This window comes from Pan troglodytes, chromosome 15 (genome assembly GCF_028858775.2).
Source record: "Pan troglodytes isolate AG18354 chromosome 15, NHGRI_mPanTro3-v2.0_pri, whole genome shotgun sequence".
Classification (NCBI taxonomy): Eukaryota; Metazoa; Chordata; class Mammalia; order Primates; family Hominidae; genus Pan; species Pan troglodytes.
In genome coordinates, this window is record NC_072413.2 from 42,512,349 (window position 1) to 42,526,840 (window position 14,492).

The window sequence follows — 14,492 nt, forward strand, 5'->3', positions numbered from 1 at the left end:
TCTGGAAAGGTGGGACAACTTGAAACAAAGGCAGGAAGACTGGAAACAGGGAGGTAGCTTCTAGGGCACAGATGGGTGAGACACAAGTGGCTGCATTCTTTTGAGTTTCTGATTAGCCATTCCAAAGGAGAAAGAGACATGAACATGAGCAATGCGTTTAACCCCAGCCACTTCCCAGAGAGGGAGAACAGTTCTACTTGGATGTTATAGCATTTATGGTCCTGATAAGAACAAGAAGGCAGGCCAAATTTAGAAGATTTGAGGAAGGTTTGTTTACAAAGTGACTATTTACAAAGTTGTAGGGAGGGGATGGGGGATCGAGGGTAGTTAGTACAATGACTCTGGGTCAGCAGCAACAGAGCCGTTAAGACCTGCAGGTCCAAAACAGTAAGGGGAAAAGGCAGTTACTAAAAACTGGAAGGAGAGAATCATATAGATGAGGCCACCAGGAGAATAGTGGTAACATGTGCTCGGGTAAGTAATACAGAGAACCCGAGAAAAAAATAGGACCGTGAGGAAGCCAGGAGAATAGATCTAAAAACCTCACTTTCCTTCCCTCTCCCATCTGTGCGCTCCCCATTGACTGAATATAATCGGGAGCCAAAGGGCATAGAGATCTACCAATGAAATGAACATAGATCAGTCTATTGGAGAATAGGGTAAAGGAGAAGAGTAGAAGAGGATGCTGGAAAACAAAGAGAAGTTATTCACTGATGTGTAATAGGTATCTCAAAATGAACATTTCTATTACTATCACACTAGTCTTTAAGTAAAAAAAAAAATAACATCTCTGAAATTCAATATTTGCCTGAAAAAATGCTTCATCTTTAGTCTTCCTCTCTCACAGGATGGTGACTCCATCTTTCCAGTTGCTTAGGCCAAAATTCTTAGGGCCATTCTTGATGCCTGTATTTTTTGTAAACTTAATCCAATTGTCAGGAAATCCTGTGGTCTGTATGTTCAGAATGTATCTGGAATGCTACCACTTCCCAGCACCTTTGCAAAACCATTACCTCCTAAGACTGAATTTCTGCAACAACAACAGAAAAGTAATATTGTACAAAACTTTTTGTCTCTAATTTTCCAAAACACCTGATGACTTACCTATGTAGGCATATAAATGTGATCCCTAGTTTCAATACTTACGGTAAAAATTACGTGCAATTCTGCCTTTTGCATGGGATTCCTGCACCAATCTATTACATATCCTTTCTTTAAACACACACGTAGAATTAATACAAGCGAGAGACTGAAAACTGCCCTCAATTACATACTTACAAGTTCACATAAAGATTTGAAAAGGTCCAGAGAAATTACATGTCTGCCTCAGCAAGTTCATAATAGCAAATGAGGAATTGGGGCAGATTACTAAAAATAAATTTAAATAATCCTCTTTTGTAAACCATACTAAGCTTTGCCTGTTTAAGTCAATTTTGGCAAAGAAATTCTGACTATCACAGTGAAAATATGTGAATTTATTTTGAAACTGTTCCAACCCCAGAAAATGCCAAGATAATTAACAAGTTTACAAACTTTAGAAAAGGTACCACGTTTTCAAAAACAATACGGTAAACGTAACAAAAATCCTTTCCACCTTACTGCTTGTCTATTTTTGGAAAGCAAGTTGCTGTAACTCTTAACACAAATTTAAGTGAAATAATCAATTTCTTCATAAGAAACAGTTATCACTTCAACTGCACAATAAATTGGAGGTGTGTAAAATAAAGACAAAATTAATACTATTCAGAAAAAAATCAACAGCCTATATATATTTGGTGTATTACATTAAATATAAACTTAGCAGCTTTATGTATACTTATTAAGCTTTTAAACACATACTTAAGCTGAAACTGAAGTTAAGAAAGGAAATGGCCTTTAAAAGCCAGCTACCAAAATCAGTCCTCCTTGGGCTTTAAAACAGAAAATAAAAATACTACATTATAGGAAGGTGCCCAGTATGTCAACTAGTGGCAGGCCAGGTCTCACTAATGCAGGCCTCCATTACAACTGTTTCAGCACTGACTGAGTAGTTAGATTAAATGTTAACAGCTGATAGAGCCAGTGCCCTCATACAAAGGCTGGAATGTAACAAAAGCCCACCAAGAGTTTGGCTTTGGCCTTTCCTGGGCCTTGAAACATGACAAGATAACAAAGGAATTCTTAATAGAACTCGTTTAGGATTTTAAAAATTTTATTGGTGATCTGAAGGAATTCCCCAGACCTCCACAAACAAGCTTTATTGGGGACTGAAGGAACTCCCCAAACCTCCATGATTTAGAAGGAGACAAGATAAGGGTAATCACCCCTGGCGCCTGGATCCATCTAGATTAAGTAAACTTACTGGGGCTCCAGAGGAAGGTCTTCAGGACTCAGATCTTAGTTATAGATTAAAAGAAGTTAATCACTTATGTCTTTAGATTAATGCACACTTACATGTAGACATGAAGCTTAGAAGATATACAAGCTCTGGAAAACTTTGTAATTTTGAGTTGGTCTGGTAATAATTTCCAGGCCTTCTCCCTGTAACCAGTTACAGAAATGAAAACCTCCCTTCTTTCCCAGTTCATCTGCATCTCGTTATTGGGCTGTGAGAATAAGCAGCCTGACCCTCGGTTTGGTCCGGGAACAAACTTACTTCTTCACTATGATACATCAAACTCCTTTTGCACTCATGCATTCATTAACAGTGATATGATAGCTCCTTTCTTGTCAACTATCTGTTTTCTATTCAAAATTCATCAAATTTAATTGATTTAAAAGAAATGTACAAAATAAAAACAGGTTGATCCTTCACGTTTATGACTGCAATTTTAGGGCTGACTTACAGTAAGATTATTGCTCTCTCCCTAGGCTCTCTGGAAATTTAGTTAAATAATTAGCAGTTTATTTATGTTACATATGAACTTATTACTATAAAAATATTAAAAATAAGCTTTATTAATTGCCTGTTATTTCTCTGCCATAATGCAAACCAATTTAAATACATTAGCCACTTAATAGCTATAACAACCCAGTGAGGTAGATATTAATACCCCCATTTATGTCAAAAGGACTTTAAATTGGAGTTATCTACCAACAGGCTATTTGAGAAAAGTGTTGGTTATGTTCATGAGGGCATGGTTAAAATAATGATTTATTAACTAAGAATTTCTGTTACACTTCTTTCTGCAAAGAAGCTACTTGCCCAAGGGGTATACACTATTTCTAAGTGAATGACAGAATGGTGAAATGTCCACATTTTAACAAGTGAGCCATAACTGACAGATGCTCTGAGAAAGAGCAAGTTCAGAAGAGTGTGGTGTTCTCAGTCTCCTCGGGGAGTGATGCCTCCACTCGGAATTCTAATTTCAGTTTCTGTTACTAAGGAAGAAGAGCAAAACCTGACAGCACAGCCATGGAGGAGAATGAAGGAGAAACAGGGCTGCGAATTCTTAATTAACGGGGATGTTCAGGGATGCCAATGCAAGCTTTATAAAAGCACTGTGGAAGGTTGCGTTTAGAATAGATACAGAAGCTACTCACTGCTATCACTAACTTCGGGAGGTAAAATGGCAGTTTCCAAAGTTCTACTCAGTGGTGAGAAGGGAAATTATTTTCTCTGGATCTATCTCCCTGAAAACACTTTCATACTGCTAAATGACTTGGTTAATAGCATGGCTCAGAGGTTCCAAAACTCAGTTTCTGAAACTAATTCAAAATGTGCACTCAAGAAATGAAAAGAAACAATCATAAGCAAAAATACTAAAGTCCTAATGATTTCAACTAATGTTACATTCCCAGAAGAATCAGGGAGCTTCCTAAATATTTCAGGAAAAGTAAAAGTAATGTAGGGTCTCCTTTTTTCTATGAAAAAATGTTTAATAATTTAGTGACATTTTCATTTTATTATTCATCCATGGAAACATATTGAAAATTTTAACAGTGCTAGGCACTGTGTTAGGCACAAGAGCTCCTAAAAAACAAAGGCATATCTCTGAAATTAAATATATCATAGCCTATTTGGAATGAATACCAAAACCTCCTATGGTTTTGTAAGGTTAGCCAAAGAAGCCAGAAGGCTTTACAATAATGATTTAAGGAGGTAAGCAGCACATGTAATCAACAGTGTTATGACTCTCTCAAGATGTACACAAACTGGAACAAGCATAAAATACCAATACTTAAAGAAAGAGAACAATCAAATTTTTAAAAATATACACCAAGATATATTTTCACAAATAACATTTTTTGTAAGGTGGATAAAAATTGCTGGAGACTAGTTTGCAGTCACAGTTGTCCTCAAAGTTTTGATGACTTGTCAAAGATCAGTCTTGGTCAGTGTAATTGTGATACGTTAACATTACTGGGGCAAGTAAGCAATTATGGTAATTGCCAGGATAGATATACGATCAAGCTGCGATGAGAGCCTGTCTTAGTCCATTTGGCTTACTCACTGCTATAAAAAAAATTCCTATATACAAACTGGATGGCTTATGCACAACAGAATTTTTTTTCTCAGAGTTCTAGGAGGCTGGAAAGTCCAAGATCAACGATCAGCAGATGCGGTGTCTGATGAGAGGCTGCTTTCTTGTTCATAGATGGTGCCTTCACATTGTGCCCTCACAGGGTGGAAGGGGCTAGCAAGCCCCCTTGGGCCTTTTTTTATAAGGGTATTAATCTCATTTATGAGGACTCTACCCTCATGACCTAATCACTTTCCAAAAGTCCACCTCTTAATACCATCACCTTTGGGGTTATGCTTTCAACATATAAATAAATTTCTGGGGAGACAAACATTCAGACCATAGCAGAGGGAAAAGAAGAAACTCTACAACTAGGAGTATAAATAATGAGGAGACTATCAGTAGCTGAAAGTTAAAATGCCTTGCTGTATATCAGAACTGTTCAAAAGAGGAATCATTAATCCTGCTGTACAGGGATCCATTAGAGCTCAAGAGATGTTAAGGCAGAGGCCAACTGTCAACACATTGTAGAAAAATTCTAAAAGATGAAACTAGGAAATAATCAAGACTTTCCAAATGGATCTAATCCAGAATTTCCAATTCTGGTTTCCAGGCTTCAGTACAGACTTGCCCACAAAGAATGTAAAAGTCTCCATCGTGGAACAATCTATACTGGGACAGCTGGGCCCTATATCATCACATACCAGGCAGCTCCATGGCAGTCATCAAGGTGACCTTCCCTTTTGTAACATGACTTTCCTAAAGATGAGAATTTTCATCATCCTCATAAACTCTGCATACTTTTCCAGCCACATTAATTTTAGATGCATCCTAACAATTGGTCTTTACTCTTCAATACTGATGTCTGGCACAGTTGGCAATTTCTTTCCTACTGTTCGCCCTATCATAAGTTTTCTTTAATCACAACCTAAACCTTTTGTTTTTCAGAAAGTCATCCCAATTTATTACATTTATTCCTGGCCTCCCACAGCAAATACTGACCACAAAGATGTGAAATCCTAAAAGTGTGGACAGGGACATGCTTTTATCTTCAAAATCAAAAGTAGAAGAGGGAGATCTTTTTCCAAGCCTGCCTGCTCATCTTTAGTGGTAATAAAACATCATTTATCAAGTGGTCTCTCTATGCCTAATACCCTTCTATACACTTTACAGGAATAACCTCATTTAATCTGCTCCACTGAGTGTGAGTCAAATGCTGTCAATATTTCCTTTTGACATAGGAAACAGAAAGGCAAATGACTTGCCTGCAACTGTCCATCTATGTAACAGAGCAAGGGTTTAAACCTAGGCAATGTGGATTTAAAGACTTAACCATTACTCTATTCTCTCTCCAGTATATGACAGTTCTTACTATTATGATCCCTATGGGCACATAAACAAGGTAATTTATTCATTAACTAGCTCTGGTTATAGGAAATAAATCAGAGAAGATGGAGGAGAGGAAGGACTAGTTGCTAGATTAGCAATGATAATCCCATAAATTAGATGCTAGAGCCAGTCCAGACATGGATCTACTTGGAGAGAGAATGAAAAACACATAAAGTAGATCCACTCTGATGCCACAGATTTAAGAGAACTAAGCAGAATAACTGTAATCCCAAAGAGACTGACAGAGAATAATAACTAAGCAGATAAGATACGTGGATTCTTTCTGATATGAAGATGGCATGCGAGAGAGAGCGAAGCCCTCCACATGTGAACGATGACCACCTTTTAAAACTACACAAAAATAAACTGCTAATGCTTTCACAGCAGTATATTTTGTCTACACTATTATTATGACCTACTTATATAATGTAACATGGATGCTGTTCTACTCTATTAATATCCACCCATCTATCATTGTTCCCAAATTTTATAACTAGCAAAAATTTACATATAACTAACATAAAAAATCTGAGGAGAGTCCATGTTTTGTCCTTTCCTTTTATCTCCCAAAATCTCCTGGAACAGCACCTTGGCAATAATAAGCATTGAATATGCTGAAGTTAAATCTATTAAAAATGTAGATACCTTTCATGGGAGGAAATATTTTCCCAGAACTTTTGGAAGAAATTAGATGAAACAGGGAATGGAAAAGTTTATTTTAATTAACTCAGAAAAATGGCATACAGCAAAGAAATGAAAGATATTAATAATTCTAAAAATATTAAAAGAAAGTTTTAGAAAGGAAAAGTATCATCATGAAATAGGAAATGAATCAGCGAGTGCAAAATTTATTTCAGATGGATACAAAAGAGATGGATCTTTAAAAAGCAAAGGTGCTTTAGAAACAAAGTGACTTTTTATAAAGCTTCTAATATTTTATTTTTTAATTTATTTTATTTTATTGCATTGTATTTTTGAGATGGAGTCTCACTCTGTCACCCAGGCTGGAATTCAGTAGCACGATCTCAGCTCACTGCAACCTCTGCCTCCCAGGTTCAAGTGATTCTCCTGCCTCACCCTCCCGAGTAGCTGGAATTACAGGCATGCACCACCATGCCGGGCTTTTTGTATTTCTAGTAGAGACAGGGTTTTGCCATGTTGGCTAGGCTGGTCTCCAAGTCCTGACCCCAGGTGATTCGCCCACCTCGGCCTCCCAAATTGCTGTGATTACAGGCGTGAGCCACTGCACCTGGCCTAAAGCTTCTAATATTTAACCCCTGGCACAAAATCAAACTGGAGGCTGGCTTTTGGGAGAGGATATCTCTTGGTGTCTATGCTGTTGTATTTTAACATTTTTAGAGCTACCTGTTGTATCATGCACCTGTCTGCTCTCAAGTGATTTACTAAAATCAAGAGTTTGTGTGTATTTTCCAGCTGCCTGAACTTAGCCTTCTCTTCTCAAAAGATTTGAGAGAGAGGAGAGAGAGCTCTTCATTCCCATTCCACGCCCCATGCCCTCAACAATGATTGCTTTCTCAATTTCATCCTACAAATTTGAAAGTAGCCAATGTAACTAGCACGATACAGTGTTAGCAGTCTGTTCTCTGAAGAGAAAAATTGCCTAGCCAGATAAGTTGGCAATACTTGGTTGGCTTTTGTTCCATCATCACATAATAATTACACCATGTATCTCTAAGAGCTTACTTTGCAAAATGAACTTCTTATCATTGCACAGCAAGCATAGGCTACCAATTGAGAGAAAACAAGACTTTTCTGGAAAACAGTGACACTTCCTTTGCTTTGAAAGGAAATGGAGGATATGGGAAATAATTACAAGTAAAATTACAAGTAGAGTATGGATTATTTATATCCTTACAGAGAAAATATAGGCCCACCCCACCCTTCTCAAAATTATTATTAGCATTTGTTAAGTAAGGATATATATCAAGCTAAAAAACTATGTTACAAATTATTTTCAAATGACTTTTTAAGAATTAAAACATCGTGATACCAATGCTTATATTTTAAAAGGACAGCTTGAAACTATTTCAGGGCTCATCTTAGGAAATTGCTGTTTCTAGTTTATGAATCGTAAAGGCTGACCAAACATATGGCCCACAAGGACCAGCAGAGTTCCAAAGTGTGGGATTTATTGATTTAAAGAAGGAATTTGCAAATGCCTGTAAAAGACCAGAGAATCTCTCAATGATTACTACAACTATACTAGTTAACGTTTCTGAAAAAGAATGTATTTTAGGCTTTATAGGTCACAAATTCTCTGTTGCAAGTACTGAACTCTGCTACTATAGCACAAAAGCAGCCATAGATAATACATAAACAAATGGGTGTGCCTGTGTTTCAAGTAAAGTTTTATCACAAAAATAGATGGTGAGTCAAGTGTGGCTCATGGATTATAGTTTGCCGATCTCTGATTTAGAGTCACAAAGACAGCTGACAGAAATTGGACATCAATATCACCATACATGGCAACAGAGAGGATATTCCCTCTGAAAATAATAAAGGGAAAAAAAGTGGCACATAGAGTTTCTAAGCTGAAGTTAATATATAAGTGGTATCCTTGGTACATTTCTTAGATTTTACTTAATGCTATCTAGATAGGCAATAGTTAAATGATTTATTAAAGGTCAAAGTAATTTATTTATATGAAATGCCATCACCACAACAAAAATTCAATAGGCATGGTATTTGCATATAATGCCACTCACTAAAAAATATTTGGAGGGAGGGGGATCCTGGGAGGAATCTCTCAATGATTACTACCACCATAACATTTCTGAAAAAGAAAAATTTATTTTTATTTATTATAAGGACATAACCAATTATGTAATATAAGCTAAACTATTTAACATAGTCCCATCAGTCTTCTAAGCAACATAACAAAACCAAAAGTGTGTATGTGTATACATATATATACATATATTATATATATATATATATATACCCCTATCCACACACACACATATTCTTTGTAACAAAGCAACCAATTACAATGATGCTGCTAATGATGATGATAGTGATGAAGGTCCTAACCATGTAGTTATCAGTAAGAGTACTTTCCTACCACATTTTGGGAATTATACTAGACCATTTTACACAATTATTTCTAATCACTGGTATTTCTATGAAGTAGGCACTATCACCCCAACTTACACAGACAAGGAAATGCCAACTCTAGGTTACAAATAATAATAAGTTAACCAGGCATGGTAGCATGCACTTGTGGTCCCAGCTGCTCAGGAGACTGAAATAGAAGGATCCTTGAGTCTGGGAGGTTAAGGCTGCAGTGAGTCATGATTGTGCTACTAACCTCTAGTCTGATTGAAAGAGCAAGACTCTGTCTCAAAAGAAAAAAAAATACTAAACATAAAAAGATGCAGAAAAATGTAACATATAAGTAAAAGAAAACAAGTCAATAGAAATAGACCTAGTAATGACAGAGCTTATGGAATTAGTAGACAAAAGGTTTTGAAAAGCTATCACAAATATGTTCAGAATTTTTTTTAATGTGAAGATAATGAGGAGACAAAGGGAAGATTAAAAAAAGACATCTAGAGATGAAAACCATAATTTTGAAATTTAAAAACTACTGCATTTGCTTGACAACAGATTGTATACTGCACAGAAAAGATAAATACAAAACACTGCTGAAAGAAATTACATATGACACAAATGGAAAAACATTCCACACTCATGGATTGAAAGAATCAATATCATTATAATGGCCATACTTCCAAAGCAACCTACTTATTCAAAGCTATCCCAATCAAACTACCAATGGCCTTTTTCACAGAACTGGAAAAACTATGCTAAAATTCATATGGAACAAAAATAAGTACAAGTAGCCAAGGAAATCCTAAGCAAAAAGAACAAAGCTGGAGGCATCACATTACATATATATATATATGTATATAACTTCAAACTATGCTAATGAAGCTACAGTAACCAAAACAGTATGGTACTGGTATAAAAACATACATACCAATGGAACAGAATGGAGAACCTAGAAACAAAGCCACCCACCTACAATCATCTGATCTTCAAGAAAGTTGACAAAATAAACAAAGAGGAAAGGACTCTGTATTCAATAAATGGTGCTGGGATAGCTGGCTAGCCATATGCAGAATAAAGCTGGACCTCTATCTTTCACCATATACAAAAATTAACTCAAGATGGATTACACAATTAAATGTAAGACCTCAAATTATGGGAATCCTAGAAGAAAACCTAGGAAACATCATTCTGGATGTCAGCCTTGGGAAAGAATTTATGACTAAGTCTTCAAAAGCAATTGCAACAAAAACAAAAATGGACAAAAGGGACCTAACTAAATTAAAGGACTTCTTCACAGAAATAAAAACTATTAACAGAGTAAACATATAAGCTACAGAACAGGAGAAAATATTTGCGAACTATGAATCCAACAAAAAACTAATACCCATAATCTATAAGGAACTTAAACAACTCAACAAGCAAAAGTCAAACAACCCCATTAAAAAGTGGGCAAAGGACATGAAACGACACTTCTCAAAAAAAGACATATGAGCAGCCAACAAACCTGAGAAAATGCTCAATGTTACTCATCGTTAGAGCAATGCAAATCAAACCCACACTGAGATACTATCTCATGTAAGTCAGAAAGGCTTTTGTTAAAAAGTCAAAAAATAATAGATGCTGATGAGGCTGCAGAGAAAAAGGAACACTTATACACTGTTGATGGGAATGTAAATCAGTTCAGCCAGTGTGGAAATCAGTTTGAAGATTTCTCATAGAACTTAAAACAACTATCATTTGACTCAGCAATTCCATCACTGGGTATATACCCAAAAGAAAATAAATCACTCTACAAAAAAAATACATGCACTCATGTATTAGTCAGGGTTCTCTGGAGAGACAGAACTACAACTGTGTATATATATGTATACATATATATATAAGTATACATATATATATACCCTTTTCTATATACATATATATATATATGCCCATATATATATATATATATATATATATATATGAAGGGGAGTTTATGGCTGTCATATGTAATATATAGATATATTTTATATATATAAAGAGGAGTTTATTAAGTATTAACTTACATGATCACAAGATCCTACAATAGGCTGCCTACAAGCTTGAGGAGCAAGGAGAGCCAGTCCAAGTCTCAAAACTGAAGAACTTGAAATATGATGTTCGAGGGCAGGAAGCATCCAGCACAGGAGAAAGATGTAGGCTGGGAGGCTAGGCCAGTCTCTCTTCTTCACTTTTTTTTGCCTGCTTTATATTCACTGGCAGCTGATTAGATGGTGCCCACCCAATTAAGGATGGGTCTGCCTTCTCCAGCCCATTGACTCAAATGTTAATCTCCTTTGGCTAATCTCACAGACACACCCAGGATCAATACTGCATCCTTCAATCCAACCAAATTGACACTCAGTGTTAACTATCACAACTCATGTTCATTGAACCACCATCACAATAGCAAAGACAGGGAATCAACTTAAATGGCTATCAATGGCAGATTGGATAAAGAAAAAATGCGGTAGTTATAACAAAATCATGCCCTTCACAGCAACATGAACGCAATTAGGGGTCCTCACAACTAGTCAAGGTTCTCCTACCGAAAAAGACATTGGTAGTTTGATTGTGATAGCTTTGAATCAGTAGGTTGCTTTGGGAAGTATGGCCATTTTAATGATATTGAGTCTTTCAATCCATTATCCTAAGTGACTTAATGGAGGAACAGAAAAACAAATACTGCATGTTTTCACTTAGAAGTGGGAGCTAAACATTGGGTACACATGTGCATAAAGATAGAAGCAACAGACACAGGGACTACTGGAAGCGGGAGGGAAGGAGGAGTGCAGGGACTGCAAAACTAACTATTGAGTACTATATAGTACTCACTACTTGGGTGATGGAATCATTTATACCTCAAACCTGAGTATCATGCAATAAACCCATGTAACAAACCTGCACATATACCCTCTAAATCTAAAATAAAAGTTGATATTATAGTACTCTAATGTACACTCATGACAATCCTAAGGCATAAGTGATTATAAATAAAAATAAATAAATAAACATGAAAGCAATAAAAAATAAAATACATAAGCCCTAAAAAAAACCCTATAAACCCACAGACCCTCAAATATCAGCAAACCTCAAGCTGGATAAAGAGACAATCTTAAGGAGCCAGAGAAAAAAAGACACTTCAAATACAGGGAATAAATATAAGAATTTATTTAAACAATATAAGTTGGAAGAAAATAGAATAACACCTTTCATACACTAAAGGAAAAAAAAGTCGGTAAGCCAGTTTAAAAAATAAAAACTCTGGAAATTAAGGCAAATAAAGATATTTTAAAACAAATAAAGACAGAGAATTCATTGCCACCACACCTGCACCATCATTAATGTTAAAGAAAGTTCTTCTGGCTGGTGGAAAATTATACCAGATAGAAATTTAAATGTGCACAAGGAATAAAGAGTGCTGAAAGTGGTAAGTATGTGAGTAAATATAAAATATATTACTCATTTTAAAATTTACTTAAGTGATAACTGTTTAAAGAAAAATCTATAAATTATGTTTATAACTTGTGTAGAAATAAAACACTTGATAATAATAGCACAAAGGACAGGAGGTAAGAATGAAAACATACTGTTCTTATACTATGAAGTGCTAAAATATCATGTGAAAAGTTAATATTACATTATGATAACTTAAAGATGTATATTATAACCCCATAGAAACTACTAAAACAAATAAGTATAGCTAATAGACCAACAGTTGCTATAAAATAAAGTAGTAGAAGATACTGAATCCAAGAGAAAGCAGGATAATATGGGGGAAAGGAGATAATGTTGGACAAATCAAAGCTACTGGCAAGATCAAAACTTTATCCCCACTATTTTGATCATCCAATTAAATGTAAATGGTCTAAACATCCCAGTTTAAAAAGCAGATTGTCAGGCTGTGGAACAAAGCAGGACCAACAAACTACATGCTATCTACAAAACAAACAAACAAACAAAAAACCCATACAAACACACACATTTTTAAAATAAGCAAATAATAAGGTCTAATGATATTAAACAGTCACCTCCAGAAACCCTAAAACCAAGGAAAGGACTCCATCCTTAATACTCTGTTCCTCTAAAACCACCCCTGCAACCAAAATCTGTATTAGTCAAGGTTCTCTAGAGAGGGTTATCTAGTTCTCTAGTTCTCTAGTCAGGGTTCTCATAATTAGTCTGTGTAAAGTAAATTTGAACATTCATTTTACAAATGAAGATATACAACTGGCCAATAAGCCATGAAAATATACTCAACATCATTAGTCACCAGGAAAATGTAAATTAAAACAATAATGAAATAACAGTACACACTTATTTTAAAAGACTGACAATACCAATTGATAGAACTAAAATTCTGATACATTGCTAAGTAGAATGTAAAATAGTAGTATAACCACTGTAGAAAACAGTTTGCCAGTTTCTTAATAATGTTGAAAATATACAAACCATATGACCTAGCACTTTCATTCTAAATATTTCCCTGAGAAAAATGAAAATCTATTCCCATAGAAATACCTTACCACTAGGCCTGGCACGTTGGCTCATGCCTGTAATCCCAGCACTTTGGGGGGCCGAGGCAGGCAGATCACGAGGTCAGGAGATCGAGACCATCCTGGCTAATACAGTGAAACCCCATCTCTACTAAAAATACAAAAAATTAGCCGGGCGTTGTGGCGGGCGCCTGTGGTCCCAGCTACTGCGGAGGTTGAGGCAGGAGAATGGCATGAACCCGGGAGGCGGAGCTTGCAGTGAGCCAAGATCGCACCACTGCACTCCAGCCTGAGCGATAGAGCAAGACTCCGTCTCCAAAAAAAAAAAAAAGAAAGACCTCAGCACTAATGTTTGTAGCAGCTTTATTAATAATAGCCTAAAATTATAAGCAACCCAAATTATCATCGGCAGGTAAATAAATTAGCAAACTATCATATATTCCTACAATGGAATATCACTCCATAAATAAAAAATAAAAATGTACACACTACTGATACTTACAAAAATATGGAAGAATCTTAAAACATACTTAATGAAAAAGCTATATACAAAAGGTTACATACTGTATTATTTCAGACAGGCAGGATGATTTATAGTGACAGCTGATTTGCAGTTGCCTAGGGTTGGGTAGGGAGTGAAGATCAAAGCAAAGGAGCATGAGGAAACTTACTGAACTGATGAAGCTGTTATACATCTTGATTAGAGTGGTGGTTGTAAGGGTACAGTTGTTCCCTTTTATTCACAGTTTTCTGCAGTTTCAGTTATCTACACCAACTGCTTTCTGAAAATTTTTAAGAATGTATAAGATATTTTGAGAGACATAAACCACGTAATATAGTATATTGTTATAATTGTTCTTTTTTAAGTTATTGTTAACCTCTCACTGTGGCTAATTTATAAATTAAACTTTATCATAGTAAGTATGTATAGCGAAGAAATATAGTATTTATATGGTTTGGTTATATCTGCACTTTCAGGCATACACTGGGGGTCTTGGAACATATTTCCTGTGGGTGAGGGGGGAGTACTGCATACTTTCATTAAAACTAATCTACTGCACACTTAAATATCTTG

General features: G+C 35.8%; 1 long non-coding RNA gene across 1 annotated transcript in view; it reads right to left on the reverse strand.

The window, feature by feature from the left end:
- Positions 1-14,492, reverse strand: part of LOC104002023 (uncharacterized) — a 75,769-nt gene that overhangs the window by 38,342 nt on the left and 22,935 nt on the right. The window contains exon 2 of the long non-coding RNA XR_001709127.3: positions 14,089-14,199. This is a non-coding gene — a long non-coding RNA (uncharacterized LOC104002023). The remainder of the gene's footprint in view (positions 1-14,088; positions 14,200-14,492) is intronic.